Consider the following 15276-nt stretch of genomic DNA (forward strand, 5'->3'; position numbering starts at 1 on the left):
CGAGCACTACAAGCCGAGTGCCATCCAGTTCCATTGTATTCAAGAGAAGGCAGACATCTCTGCGGCCAATATCTCCTAAACTCAGGCAACTATCCCAAAACGATATAGATGGATAAATAGCACTACAGGTGAGAGGAAAAATATGTATTTTGTATTTTAGGGTGAGCTGTCCCTTAAGTATTTGAAGAGCTGCAATAAGCTCTAAGCTAAATCTGGCACAATGCAGCAAATGGTAACAGTTCAGTTTCACATTGTACACTGCCCCTTACAAATACATGAAATGAATACACATCTGAAGAAATGCACAATATGAAAAGGGATATAACATTATTTGACATATTAGAATAGCATTTTAAGTTATTTGCTATCCTGTAACCTTTGCTTCTAAATGTTTCAGCACAAACTTCTCTCATTACTGTTGGATCAGAACACAAAGCTACAATCCATCCTATTCACTGAAGAAAGTCAACGTCACACTGGAGACATTTTAGAATCCTTCCGTTGACATCAGGAGACTTTCATATTTGAACTCTTCACCCTCGTGCAGCCGCTTACACCCACTTGACCATAATCTTATTTTAGGCTATTTTCCAGTTTCTGCCGTCTATTTTTTGGCACAAATTGTAACGAGATGTATCTGTCTATTCTCCACGTGCCTGTGTGTCTAGAAAGGTTTATCACCTTCCCTCTGTCAGTAAGATCACTTCTGTTCCACTTCCATAGTTTTCCTGTCCAGTTTTAACAGTGTAATGGGCTACATGCACAACTCCACTACTTCCTGAAATTAGTACAGCTTCTTTATTTCCTGTCATCACTATTGGATGAACTGATTAATGTCAGGTGTGCTGCAGTCACAACAATGATCAGGCACACCTGATTAATCAGTTCATCCAATAGTGTAGGACAGGAAATAAAGAAGCTGTACTAATTTCAGGAAGTAAATAAGTTGTGCATGTAGCCTTTGGGTCCCCAAACTGCAATGTTTCCTATATCCTACCAGGTAAATAAGTAACTTTATAGTGACTTTATAGCGCCTCACAACAAGAAGATAAAATAAAGAATAAGAGGAGACAAACCCTTAAATGCTATCTTAATCGGATTCACCTCTCGTCCCACGTGTAAAATATAGTCCCTGATTAGATGGCTAGAATGAAACCCAGCGGGCCTCTGGGACGGAGAACCCTTGGAACACACACACAGGGCGTGGATTCTGTGGAAGGGAAGATTGTCTTTCCATTTCCTGTTTCAATACCCTGTCATTAATAACTGCCAAACTCTCGGTCCCTAATTGGAATCTGGGCCAGTGGCCCAATGGGAGCAGTCGATGCTGAGGCACGCTGTTGAGTAAACACATGCGAGATTTACAAGAATTACTGGCTGGAACTTTACAAGGGCGCTGGATATCCTGCCTGGATGTGCATGTTATGCCCACGTTTACAACCGCTCGCACAGACGTTCCCATGAAATGAGATCTTTGCTCGGGCTCAATGAAATCAATCCTCTCCACCCTCACTGCAATCAGGATTGTCCCAAATTCACTCCCTCTCTCTCTCTCTGTCTGTGTTACAGACTAGACATCTTGTTAGGCGTCTTCAAATAGCTCCTTTGTGTCTTTTGCACAGGTACAAAGTCATTGTTGTGCATGGTTTAGATTGCATTATGAAGCAGAAGTTCCCTTCTTGCATACAGCCCACTCATTTCCCCTGCGCAGGTGCTGTCGCTAAGCAACAGAGACACCACAATCCTCCTTGTTTGCCTATGTCAGGTCATGAGTACTTTGTTCTGTCACTTTTTCCATGCGACGCCATGGATCCTGCAATGCTACAACAGCAGAACTGACAGTATGCAATGCATTCAAAAAGAGATCTCTTTTTTTGCTTCTAGTGGTGTGTCGCCTACAGCTCCCTTTAACGGATAGATGTGATTGGTTCAAATGGTGTCATGCAAAATCTGCTCTCTGGTAACATGAGACTGACACGTCACACATGTTCATTGACTTTATGAGGCTGCAGCAGCAGACATGTGGAGTACAGTGTGTATGTGAACTATGTAAGTGATTGAAGAAGTCGTTAAAAGTAGGCCCAGGGATTTGAGGCCTTGTTGGTACATGTTACTCAACAGGGAAGGCGAATCAATTTCTTTCTGCCATCATAAAAAAGATAAATCTATTGGCCTACCATCTGCCTCTCTAAAATAAAACATAAGATCGTGAACTTTATCCCTGTGCTGAACTGAACTTTACAGTAGACATTGCCGCCGTCAGCACATTCACCGCCTTTGGGTTGGCGTTGGCGCTGGTGTGAAGCGGCACTTTTATTCCACCGTTGCCTCCTTCCTTCCTTGCCACCCTGCCACCATGAATACCATGCTTTCATTTGAGCCTCTCACATGTGATACAGCAAATATTTATGTTTTTCACTCCATCTCCTTGGAAACACGTTTGAAGGTCTCTTAATAGCATTTTTGGGGCCTGATTGAATTACTGCGCCGTGGAGAAGCAGTGCAGTTTTCCATGACAGGAGAGCCAATGTGGAAGTGGGAAAGATTCCTCCTCCACAGCATTTCAGGGCCTTTTCCAAGGTCCAAAGATTTTCACACACTCTCCTTTCAGTATTTAATGATTACCATGGCTGGCTATCTCACATATAATTATAAAGCCCAATAAGTGATTTATTTTTTGATTGTCAACTTTCTTTCTGTTTCAATTTGAGTGGCAATGTTTTAATTACAACTAACACATTTGAGGTGTTTTACATGATGGGCCCTTTGATCTACCAAGAGAGACTGTGGAAACTTTTACAAAGAAAATGGGTATAAAGAAAACTATTACAATAAGTATGAATTGCCTCATTCACAACAATGAAATGCATGGTATTACAAAGTAGTAAATAATGATGATTACACCTATAAATGCTTCAGGGAGGACAGCAGTGGACCATACCAAGTTGTGAGGGGTGGAGATGTGGGTTGTAAATAAAGATTTGCGCTGTGTGTGAAGGTGAGTTTGGACATGCATGTGTTTTAAGTTACAACACCAAAAACAAAGTTTGAATTGCATTTTACATTGCTCTGACACGTGTGGTCGTCTTGGGTGAAAGAAAGTGTCTGTAAATCCCCCCCCTCCCTCCGAATGGTTTGGCCGCACACGGATATTGTTACAATCAATGCTCAGCTGCCTGCGTGCAGACAAGTCCTGCTCACTCAGTCCACAGCTCACAGCGCTCCACTGCAGGCGGCTGCAGCTGTGAGGAGAGGACCTTCTCTGTTTTCTTTCTGGTCCTTTTGTCTCAGAAGTCGAAGATGACTTAACTTCGAAAGCTTCTCTGCTGGCCAGGTAGTTTGTTCAGATACTTTATTAACGATACTTGTGTCCAGGTATTCATCTTTATATTATCATCGATTCTGTCTGTGCAAAGTTGATGACTATTTGTGGAGGGCTACTTTGTCTCTACGCCTGGGTTTCTTCTTCTTCTGCATGTACATATCATGTACCGTACGGTGACAACATTGTGCCTGGGTTTAGGGACGTAAAGTTGTAATCGCATCGCCTCACTCATTCATGCTCTGCTCTCTGCTGTAACCCATAACGTTATTAAACGCACACGAGTTTGGCACACGAGAAGTAGTGTAGTAGTACTTGTGGATGTCATGTCGACGAGCCTATACTACAGCGTTATTACAGCGTTTTTTGGGGGGGTTGAACAGAGAAACTGCTGTGTTCTACTGGTCTCTAGCCGAGTGAGAGATATACGGTACTCTTCTGTGTCTGTGTGCTGTGCTCGTCCACCGATTGCTGTGTGAAAAGCTTCTGCTTGGTCAGTGGTTCTCAAAGTGGGGATCGGGGATCCCCAGGGGTCCTTGAGGGGGTTCGAGGGGGTCCCCAGCAAAAAGGGGAATTAATAACTTCCAATATTAATTCCATCCATAAGTAACACGACAGAATGTATGACTATTTTGCTCATGGGCTTCATACACACTTTCTGTATTAAACATCTAAAAGCAAAAATCATATCAGATGGGGGACCCTGGGATAAAATCTTATCAAATAGGGGTCTGTGGTCTAATTTATGTCAGTTTATAATAGGGGTCTGTGGTCTAATTTGTGTCAGTTTATACTAGGGGTCTTTGTTGTGGAAAAAGTTTGAGAACCACTGTGCTTGATACAGCGTTCTGCCCTCCCATCTCTCACCAGAGATAAACCTATAGAAAGTGTGTCGTCACTGCAGGAACCTGTAGGTGGGGTAGTCCGTGTGGTTGCCTTGCAGCTCATATTGGCACACTGCTGCTCACCACAACTCATGCGAAGAGGCTGTGAGAGAAGCTCGAACGCCTTGAGTCACAAGGCCTGGTTGCATATCACTCACCAATCTCCACAACATATCGTTTTTTTTCGGTATCCCGAGTCGATGAGCTGTTATCTGTAATTAAAATCATGCCTCTCATTTGTGGTTTGGCAGAGCTGCCCCCCCCCACACACACACACACACCCCCATGAGGTCTAACCACGAGTCACTTTCTTCCTAATTTTCGTGTCTGTATTCAGATCAAAGATATAGATCAGCATGAGAGAGTGACTGCATCCCCCGACAGAAAGTTGGTATCGGGAGTTCAATTCAAATATACATTGTTAGTCTATTACAACACCTTGACAGGGACGCAGTCAAGCGTATATATTCGCCTAAACTCGGTTTACTCACGACTATGAATCAGAGCTACCCACCTTAAACGGATAGGATCTTTTCCATCAATCTTTTACAATACTAATCACTCTGGTTTGTGTGTGGATTAATGTATCAGCAGTTTTGTGTCTTATCTTAATCACTGGCCAGGGTTTATATACTTTTTATAGCTGCATTATTGCCATGTCACAGCAAAATGGAAACCAAATACCCTGTGAATATGGAGCGGTGTGAGACTATTGGTTTGTCAGGTGTTCCTCTCCCTTTGGGGGTCAGGAAGTTACTGTCGGTCGGCGGTTGTGTTTTGCCCGTTCTTATCGTGCATGAGCGTTGGTTGATCTTTGTGGACAGCATAAACGAAACACCAGGAGGAACTGGTTTGGTACCAGGATGGCCGCCCAACTGACAATACCTGGAAATGTTTCTTGCGGCGACCATAATACAAGTTGTCCTCTCCACTCTGGGATTGCTGGGTAGTATGGGTTGACAGGAAATGCAATAGTTGTTTCAACAATTCCATAATGGTCTTACAAACGCAAGCTTAAGTTCAGGTTTGCATTCAAAGATTGAACCGGACGCCGGGTCTAGTATCTAATTACAAAGGGGATGTTGATAAGGGTGCCTCACACACTATGGCTTGTTCAGGTTTCAGAGAAACCGGGTCGGGAGCGTTTTGATTCTGCTTTAGATGACGGTGGTGTTTTTCCATTTCTAAATTTAAACCACTGTTTGAATGTTGCAGCCTGGTGTCAGAAAGTCACTTGAAAGTTTGCCAAGTTTGATTACTTGATTAGCTAGCTAGCATACTCCCTACGGTAGGCTACTTGTTGATTGGCTAAACAAGTTTTCTCAAATCTCAAACCTGTCTGCCTCACTTCCTTACAATTACTTTATGCTTTTAATCCTTTTATTGAAAGCAGAACTTAGATAGATGGGCTGTGCCGACAGACAAGAAGAACTTGTTTTGGACATGGGGGATATAGCCATAATTAATGGAAGCAATGAAGGCCGGTTGGTTCTGAAGGGGGGATCAGTCTGTGCTCCAGTGTGTGCTGAAGACGCACACATTTGCAAGGCCTTTGTGCGGTAGGCAAAAGGCCCTATTAGAGGGGTCCATTCTGCCAGTGGGCAGCTGTGTGCTGTGCGAGGCGCTGGTCCATTCTGTCTCTGTCTGTGTGTCAACTCTCACTCCCTCCCTGCACACACACTGACGCACGCTGCCACCTCTCTCTCTCTCCCTCTCTCTCTCTTTGTCTGTCTCGGTCTCACTCTTTGCCCATTTCTCACTGTTTGTATGTAGGTTCTCTCTCTCTCTCTCTCTCTCTCTCTCTCTCTCTCTCTCTCTCTCTCTCTCTCTCTCTCTCTCTCTCTCTCTCTCTCTCTCTCTCTCTCTCTCTCTCTCTCTCTCTCTCTCTCTCTCTCTCTCTCTCTCTCTCTCTCTCCGTCTCTCACCCGCTCTCTGGCCCAGGGCATTATGCAAAGCGAGCAGAAAAAGGGCTTGTTAGCCATGCCTGTCTGTGCCTCTCTATGTGCTGCTCGCTACTCATTTGAACAGCTTCCCTTCTTTCTTCTGCGTGACCTGCAGTCAGAAGAACTACTTCAGACACACACTGAAACTCTCACCAACACCGTTGTTGTTGCCACAGGCAACTCATTCTCCACCACATCATCACCCACCTACGGATTTTTTCACTCGGTCAATATTGTTGGATGCAGTTTGTTTGTGTTTTTTCTCTCTCCTCGCTGTTGTTGTGTGTATATATTCCTCCCTCATTAACATGATGGATTTGTATGTCTGGCGTCTCGACGCCCACAGAGCCAAAAGACCTGCGGCAGAGAAGAAAAGAGGCATTCTCACATGCATCAGAGGAAACACTCCCCCAACCCCCCCAAGACAGACTCCACTTAGGAGATGAAAAGCATTCTGGGATGCAATGGGAGAGTCCTCCCATCGGCACGTCCCATTGGCTATTAAGTAGTCTTCTTCCTGTGCCTATCAGTGGACAAACTCTGATAGGCTGGTTAGTCGGCCAGTTAGATGACAGACAGGAGGAGGGGGTATTCTGAGACATGGATTAAGCCTAATCCCAGACTATAATAGTGGTATTTATTGGAACATTGTGCACGTCTTTATCATAGATCTTCTCTCTGTTATTCGATTGTTTTAGGGATTTAGGAGGAGACGTTTCTGTGTGGTGGTGGTGACGATGAGGAATCATCTCCACTAAAAAAATGAAGAAGAAACCAAAATAAATGTGTTTTATACAGGCTCAAGGGAGTGACTATACCCTCAGGCTGTTAGTTCATTTGCAAATCCGGTGTCCGACTGGTGGTATTGAAGTGTTGTTGCATGCAAAGGTTGTGTGTGTGTGTGTGTGTGTGTGTGTGTGTGTGTGTGTGTGTGTGTGTGTGTGTGTGTGTGTGTGCGTGCGTGTGCGTGCGTGTGCGTGCGTGTGCGTGTGTGTGTGTGTGTGTGTGTGTGTGTGTGTGTGTGTGTGTGTGTGCGTGTGTGCGTGTGTGCGTGTGCGTGTGTGCGTGTGTGCGTGTGTGTGTGTGCGTGTGTGTGTGTGCGTGTGTGCGCTTGTACACTTCTGTCTGCATGTGGCATATTGGAAACTTGTTTTTTTTCTCCCAGCGCTGGAAGTTCCCCATAGTCCAGAGTGACCTCATGTTTCGTCCTGTGGTCATCTTGTGTCATCATAAAACTACTGTTATGAACGACAATAGTTGGGCATTCTTCTGTCGATTTCCCTCAGCTGTCTTGGCTTGGCTTCTCCTCAAAATATCCTGTTGATAACATCACATAGCTCCTGTGTGAATCACGCAGGCTTCGGATCACTTCTCTCTTGGAGATCCAGTGTAGTGTCGTCGATCTAATCCCACAATCGCCACCCCAGGAGAAAAAAAAAAAAAACGAGAAATGAAAGTTTCTGTTGCCGTTTGGCACAGACGGCCTCTATTCGACGTATTTGCCCAACCTGTTTTCCACATCTGTGACAAAGCTTAAGCGGTTGGAGCAATTTTCGACAGTAAAGCACGGTGCCATCAAACCCGCCGTTTCATGTAATTCTCCAGAACTGGACTGGCTCTTGTGCAAAGCCGAGGCCGCTCGAGAACAGGACCAGTGTGTCTTGTCAACCCCTGCTCGCATCAAGTAGGTTTATTGTCATGGCGACAGACACAGTGTCATAACTCCTGACTCTAGGCCTCCAGATTGTAATTGTTGCTGCTCAGTAGTCTGGCGCTTGAGTCCATCGACATGTTTTACACACACCTGCAGGTCATCGCAAAAAACAACAGCGTAAAAGATTGAAAACCGGCCGGGAGGGAGATTTGCAAGCGATTATTGTCAACGGCAGCAGATCACCTGATTCTCTGCAGTAGATCAGACGAGGCATTCTAGGAGGATATGGGTGGAGTCGAGATATAATGGAAGTATTGCAGTGAACAAGTTGAAGCCATTCTCAACAAGTTCACCTCCAAATCGAGATCAGGCCAGATCATATAAATCAGATAAATCAGTCTGCTAAAGTAAAAGACGGATGCGTAGAAAAGGCTCTTGCTGCAGGTCTTGTTCTGGCCGTCCAGCATATGGACCTTATCATCACACACGATACTACTGAGCGGTCAAAGGCTCCAGATGGTGGGTTTAGTTTAGCCTCTCATGAATGAATGAATGGACCTATGGAATGCTGCTCCGACTTTTCTTTTCTGACATTCTCCCACCCGTCCCGGCCGCCCGCCCTCTCTCACCTCTCGACCCCCCCCGACATACACATCATCATCCACCACAGGAAAAGTATGGCGTTATGTAAGAGCGCTTCGGAGGGCAGTGTCACTCTATACATTGGCTGCTGATGATTAATCATGACAATCTATATAACGTCACCTATATTTACACAGTATATATAGGAGTGGTCCCCCCCCTGACGGAGCCGTGCGATCGTGGCTCGGCCGGCTCGGTCTGGAGACTCCCATGTAATGTATCCCTGATGGATTAGGGCTCTGGTTAGTGTGCACAGAACAGAACAGCCACTCACGGGTAATGGAAGAAACCACAGGCGGAAAGAGGGGGGGGTGGGGGGTGTAATTAGTGGGGTACCTGATGTATGGAGAGTCCTGGCATGCGAGGGTCACTCCAGGGGGCAGGAGGAGGCCCCCCCATACCTTCCTCATGCTCAAAGTGAAACACCTGATCCCGCTGCAGTCAATTCTGTTACGCCTGGAAATGAACTAAGGGTTCGCTCTGACACAGAGCACTGACCCGGAATAGAAATTTCAGATTGTATGAGGAACTATTGGTTTTAGTGTCCAGTGTCTTAACACCAACACACCCCGCTGATAAGGAAATGATGAGCTGTGCACACTCAGTTATTCTTTATCGCCTAGGCGATATGTCCTTGGCTTTTTCACATCACCAGTTGTCAGCATTATCCTCTGTTATGTATTTGGTTGCCATGGCTACCTATTGAATTCATCGAAACTCTGGACAGCTTAAAGGAACACTCCGCCCATTTTCAACCAGCTTTGTATCATTAGAACATCAGTAGTATATCAGAAAACTGTAAACGGTTTTGAAGTCTGTCATTTAATTTGACAGTTATTGAGTGTTAAAGTGTGGACCAGTGACATCACTGGTCCACACTAACTCAAATTAATAACTCTAACTCAAATCAACTCTCCATAACTGTCAAACTATTCATCATTCATCTAGTTTGACAGTTATTGAGAGTTGATTTGAGTTAATGAGTTATTAATTTGAGTTAGTGTGGACCAGTGATGTCACTGGTCCACACTTTAACACTCAATAACTGTCAAATTAAATGACAGACTTCAAAACCGTTTATAGTTTTCTGATATACTACTGATGTTCTAATGATACAAAGCTGGTTGAAAATGGGCGGAGTGTTCCTTTAACTGTTTTTTTTTTATGAAGTAATTCAGGGAGAAAATGTCCCCGAGGGAATAGCTGCGAAATCTCATTCAAATTTTTACTTGCAACAATCTATTCACACGACATGGCATATCTGATTTGACACTTGTCGCATTACTTAATTGCATGTGACAAGCTAATTTTACCAGAGCAAATATGTTGGCTTGGCCTTAATTTTAAAGTAGAGCATCGCGCACGCTTGATATATTGCAGCATACTTAAAATGTGGATGTGAAATCATGATGATGGCCTTTCGTTCCTCCTTTTGGTGAAAGAGGGCGTGGCCATATGCTGTATATCTGAAGTCAAATCGTTTTCACAAGGCTTTGTGGATTTCCTCTGGGGTTTTCCTCTCATCGTCACGTATTCGCTAATGAAGTCGACGCTTCTGATCCACACCCAAACAGAGCGGCGACATGTGACCACAGGGGAAGCAGCGCCCTGCTGATAGCACACAGTGTATGGGGAAGTGTGTAAGTACACAGCGTATGTAATACAAATGTTTCTGCATCGCCTAGACGCCTACCACCACGGAGACCCGGGTTCAATTCCCAGCAGCGGCATTAAAAAACAAAAACAAATTGCCCTTCTGGGACACTCAATAAACTTGAATCTTGAATCTTGAATCTTCAGCTTGGTCACATGTTCCCACAGTACAGATACACTTGGCTGTGTCTGCGTGTGTGGGAAGCCGGTGGAAGTATGAGTCCTGGACGCTGCACTATGGTGCCTCCTCTGGTGGGTTTGGGTGCCTGTTCGGGGGGTGGGGGGGGGGGGGAACTGGGGGGAATAGCGTGATCCTCCCCACGTCCTGCCGGTGAAACTCCTGTCAGGCGAAAAGAAGCGGCTGGCGACTTGCACATGTATCGGAGGAAGCACGTGCTAGTCTACAACTCTCCCCCGGATCGGGCAGAGGGGGTGGAGCAAGCGACGATCGGGACAGCAGGGGGGAATGGGCCAAGTATAATTGAGGGAGAACATGGGAGAAAACCCCAAAAGTGTTTCTGCATGCTAATAAGCAGAAAGCTATATAATCAGGTTGAATGACTTAACCGGACTATCAGGTTTATTCTTGAGAAAGGCGTAGCCTATTTGACGTTCTGACACTTTTATATCCTCTCTCCCTTTTTCGTCGTGCTGCTGTTGCTACGGGCGACGGGCTCGCGGTGCAAAGTTGAAATCGAGCGGACGCTCTTTTGAAAGCGCTCCTCGAGTTGGGTCGTCAAATAGCCGGCGGTGTTTGTGTGTGCTGACGTTCACGGTCACCGTCGTTAGAGAGACGTGGAGGAGGAATCCGCCGCAGCAGGCCAGAGAGCCTGACCGCTGACGGGGCAGAACGTGGGACTGAAAGAGAGAGACCTTCATTGTTGACGCACTCGTGAAGACGGAGCTGCACGATGGCGTGTTGTTTTTGGACGCCGTGCCCCCGGGCAGCGGGTGCTAGGGTGACGGCCAGAGGATTCAATGGTATGCCTTGACCTCCCTAGGACCAGTTTTTACGACCTCCCTCGGCCTTAATATACGAGAGAGAGAGAGGGGCGGCCGGGTGTTCACTATGAATCGACCATCAACACCACAGACGTTCACAAGAGAGACCTCTCACTTTCTCACCCAGCCAGCCAGGCGACACAGCAACACGAGTGTGCAAAAAGAAAAGTACGAACTTTCTTTCTTTTTTAAGTCAGTTTCAATCTCCCATGACCATATCCCGCAGGTAAAACAGATGGTAACATCAAAAACATCGTTTGCCTCTGTGCGAAATGTTCTGTAGCACATTGCTGGTTTACAAAGTGTCTTTGAAGGGCAGAAAAATGTTACACCCTCATAGTTTTACTTTTGAAAATGAGTGTCTGGTATGCGTATGCATGATTTTCCCCCAGGTGTCATCCATATTTGTTTGTTTGGTCCTGATTATTTCATTAGTACGAAACGAGGTGACGCCGTTCGGATCGCAGCCACCGATCAAAGGCTTGACACCAGACGCGCTCCGCACAAGTATGCAGTAAGCAGAGCCAATTGGTGATGGACACCAAACACCCCCCCCCCCCCCCCCCCCCACAGGACTTCAGGGGCCCCCAAATAGGCGTCTATTCATCTGCCTGTACAAATCTCAGCCGGGGCACGGAGCCATATTATCTTAGCTGCCCTCCTGAGTCATTGGCTATTGTGAGCCAAGAAGAGCTGCTGTCTGCACCCCCAGTTTACACAAAACCAAGAAAAGCAGGTTATTTAGTTGACTTTTCCTCTACAGCATTTTACAGGCCTAAATGCTATTATTATTGTTTCCATTTACCATAGTGTGTGAAAAAAATTTCTTCAATGTACAAGAAAGCTGGCCCGTCTGCGGTTTATGTAAGGCAACATAGACGTACAGGGGGCCAGGTTTAACACACTTCACGAACAGTGTTGGGGGTAACTCGTTACAAAAAGTAACATATTACATGTAATATATTACTTTTAGCAGTAACTCAGTAATATGAACGTATTACTATAGGATTTCAGTAATATTATACTTTGTCAGTATTAGTTACTTTGTCAAGTGACACAAGTTACAAATTCAGTTACATTTGTTTTATCAAAGCACATATTTAAATAAGGATGCAATCATTTCCTAATCAAATTGTGTGTTTTTATGCAAATAAGCACTATAGATGACAATAACAAAGGAAAAGGACAACATTTAGAATTTTGGACAGTTTATACTGACATCAAGACGGTGTTTTTTATGGTTCAAGGGCGCCGATGTCATTCTGCTACTGCTGTTATTTTGGTGAAAATAATGCCAAAGTAGTGTAATAAGTAACTAGTTACTAGTTATAAGTAACTAGTTACTCTACACAGACAGTACTATTGTAAAGTAGCATTACTTTCAAATGAAAGTAACTAGTAATATGTAGTATACCGTATTGCATTTTGAAAGTAACTTGCCCAACACTGTTCACTAATAAATGACCACACAGGAGTCATAGTCATCGGAAACCTGTTGGACAACCTGGTTTTATTATCTGTGGTGTCTTTCTGGAATTTTTGAAAGACAGGAAGTCAAACAATAACAACGTTAACCAACGAGGAGACTGTGAGTATTGAGCGTTTGATCAGTACTCTGCTCTGCAAGCTCAGCGCTCTCTCCACGAACCTCTGCTTTGGCCATCATAAGGAGCTGCTTCATTAAGTAAGCATGGCTCCAGGGCTGAATTCACACTCGTGTTGACCTCTCCCATGACCCCACTTGCCAGTCACTACACACACACACACACACACACACACACACACATACATGCAGGTCGGCATACACACACCCACACCCACACACACACACACACACACACACACACACTCACGCTGAAGAAGTGCTGTTCTGGGGTATGTCACACTTCCTAACTCCATCAGTCAAAGAATACACTGTAACAACCTTAACACATGACCTTCACGGTCCTCCATTCCTGCTCTCTTCACACACGCACACACATATACACACACACGCACACACACACACACACACACACATATACACACACACACACAGACACAACCTTGTTGCGTTGCCGCGCCCATAACTCAGTGTCACTCCTAATCAGTCAAGTAATCTGCGAAACTGATCAGGAAGAACATTGCCTTCTCGTCTGACTCCCACCCGCAGTACCAGCCCCTCGCCTGCGGAGGCCCAGCTCTGCTCCACTGACTCTCCGGTATAAATGGACTTAATGGAAGTCATATGCTAGCAGTTGGTTTGGGGCTGGCCTACGTGAAACATTTGGAGGCTCCATGTAGGCTGGAGACGAGAGGAAAGCAGAGGAGAGAGGAGGGAAGGGATAGGGATGCCATGGACACGCCTCAACTGCCTGGAAATTGTCTTATGCAAACCTTGTGTGGACTCCATCTTTGTTTTACGATGTCTCTCCGGCATCCATTTCCTTCTTGACGAGGGCTGCAAATAACGATTATGTTTTTTTTATTATCGATGAATCCGTTGATTTGTTTCTCAATTAATCGATTAGTTGTTGGGACAGTGTTTTCCAAAGCCCAAGATGACAACCTCAAATGTCTTGTTTTGTCCACAACCCAAAGATATTCAGTTTACTGTCATAGAGGAGTAAAGAAGTCACATTTTAAGAAGCTGGAGTCAGAGAATGTTGTTTTGTTTCTTAAGAAATGACTAAAAAACGATAATCGATCCATTATTTAAAAAGTAGTTGTCGATTAATTTTCTGTCGATCGACTCATCGATTGATCGTTGCAGCTCTGACACACATGCACGAGTTACGACAAAACAAATGGCCAGTGCTTGCTCTGTAGTCCGCCTTGTATAGAGAGCCAAAGTGGAACGTCACTTCCTGCTTCAGCACTGTACCAGAGATTTTCATCCGCCATTTATTTTCCCATAGACATTTCATTAAGATGCTTCTAAAAATAGTTTTACTTGTTCAAACCAAACGGTTCAGATATATTTTGAAACAGGAGAGATCGCGTAACATTTCACTCGGACCACGTAAAAGAAAATTGGGTTTAAAGTAAATATTTTTCCAATGTTTTTTTTTTTAAGTTTTGGTCCGAGTGAAATGTTCTATGGTCTCTCCCGATTCTAAATATAGCTGAACCATTTGGTTTGGACCAAACTATTTTTACTATTTTTGGAACTTGGACCAACTAAACTATTTTTGTAAGTATTTTACAAAATGTCTATGGAAAAATAAATAAATTGCGGAAGAAAATCTCTGGTACAGTGCTGAAGCAGGAAGTGACGTTCACTTTGCCTCTCTATAAGCCCAACAAGCCTCGCTTCACTTAAAACCACACATTACAGCGGTAGGACAGTCTGGAAGCCCCATTAGCCTCAAGTGTTGCCCCGCAGTAGAAAGCTGTCATTAGCAAACAGTTGATTGGAGGATGTGAACCATGCAGCTGCTCTCTAATTGGCTGTTGTCATTAGCAAACAGTTGATTGGAGGATGTGACCCATGCAGCTGCTCTCTAATTGGTTGCTGTGGCAGTGTGTTTGGTGGCCGGCTAATGAAGGGGCTGAACCCCCAAGTCCAAGGTCACTGCTGCTATTCCTGCTCCGCTCGCTCTGCCTGGATGAAGGATCAAACGTAAAGATGCTTGATCGTGCCCGTCATTTACATCTTCATAAAATACTTCAAGTTCCTCTTAGTATGGAGGACTTCAAGTATTTTCAGAGTTTGTGTTTACTGCAGCTACTGCTAGTGTTCTACTTATAGTATCTGTGGGTGTGGATAGTCTGTGATGCAACCTCCGCGGCTCAGCTCCCTATATGTTTTTTTTGCTATTTGTGTTTCTTCGCCACATCTGTAGTCATGTGATGTGAGTGATGTCTTTTCCAGGATTAGCTAAACATGTGCTTTGTGCTCCACCATATTTAGATTCCCTGCTGTTCTGTGGATTCTGCATGTTAAATGTTCCATGGCCTTATGCCAACTACTTCTGTAACCCTGTAAAGTTTACAGTAGGGATGGGTTAGGAGTACTCGGGTACTCAAGTACTCGTTCATAACTTATTACTATTTGAGTAACGTTCCTACCATTCGAGTACTCGCACTTTAATAACGCAGGGGGAAATGAGACAGACACGCGCTTCTCCATAATGCAGGCCTATGTGTGAACAGATCATTACCATAGTAATAGATATTGTTATAGGCCTATAGCCT

General features: G+C 44.7%; 1 protein-coding gene across 1 annotated transcript in view; it reads left to right on the forward strand.

Moving 5' to 3' along the window:
* The first annotated feature begins 3201 nt into the window (after positions 1 to 3201).
* LOC310789437 (protein FAM53B-like) overlaps positions 3202 to 15276 on the forward strand; it is a 37699-nt gene continuing 25624 nt past the window's right edge. The window contains exon 1 of the mRNA XM_083651079.1: positions 3202 to 3334. The gene's annotated coding sequence lies outside the window, so the exon portion shown is untranslated. The remainder of the gene's footprint in view (positions 3335 to 15276) is intronic.

Source organism: Poromitra crassiceps, assembly GCF_964638095.1.
Source record: "Poromitra crassiceps genome assembly, chromosome: 14".
In the NCBI taxonomy this organism is placed as follows: domain Eukaryota; kingdom Metazoa; phylum Chordata; class Actinopteri; order Beryciformes; family Melamphaidae; genus Poromitra; species Poromitra crassiceps.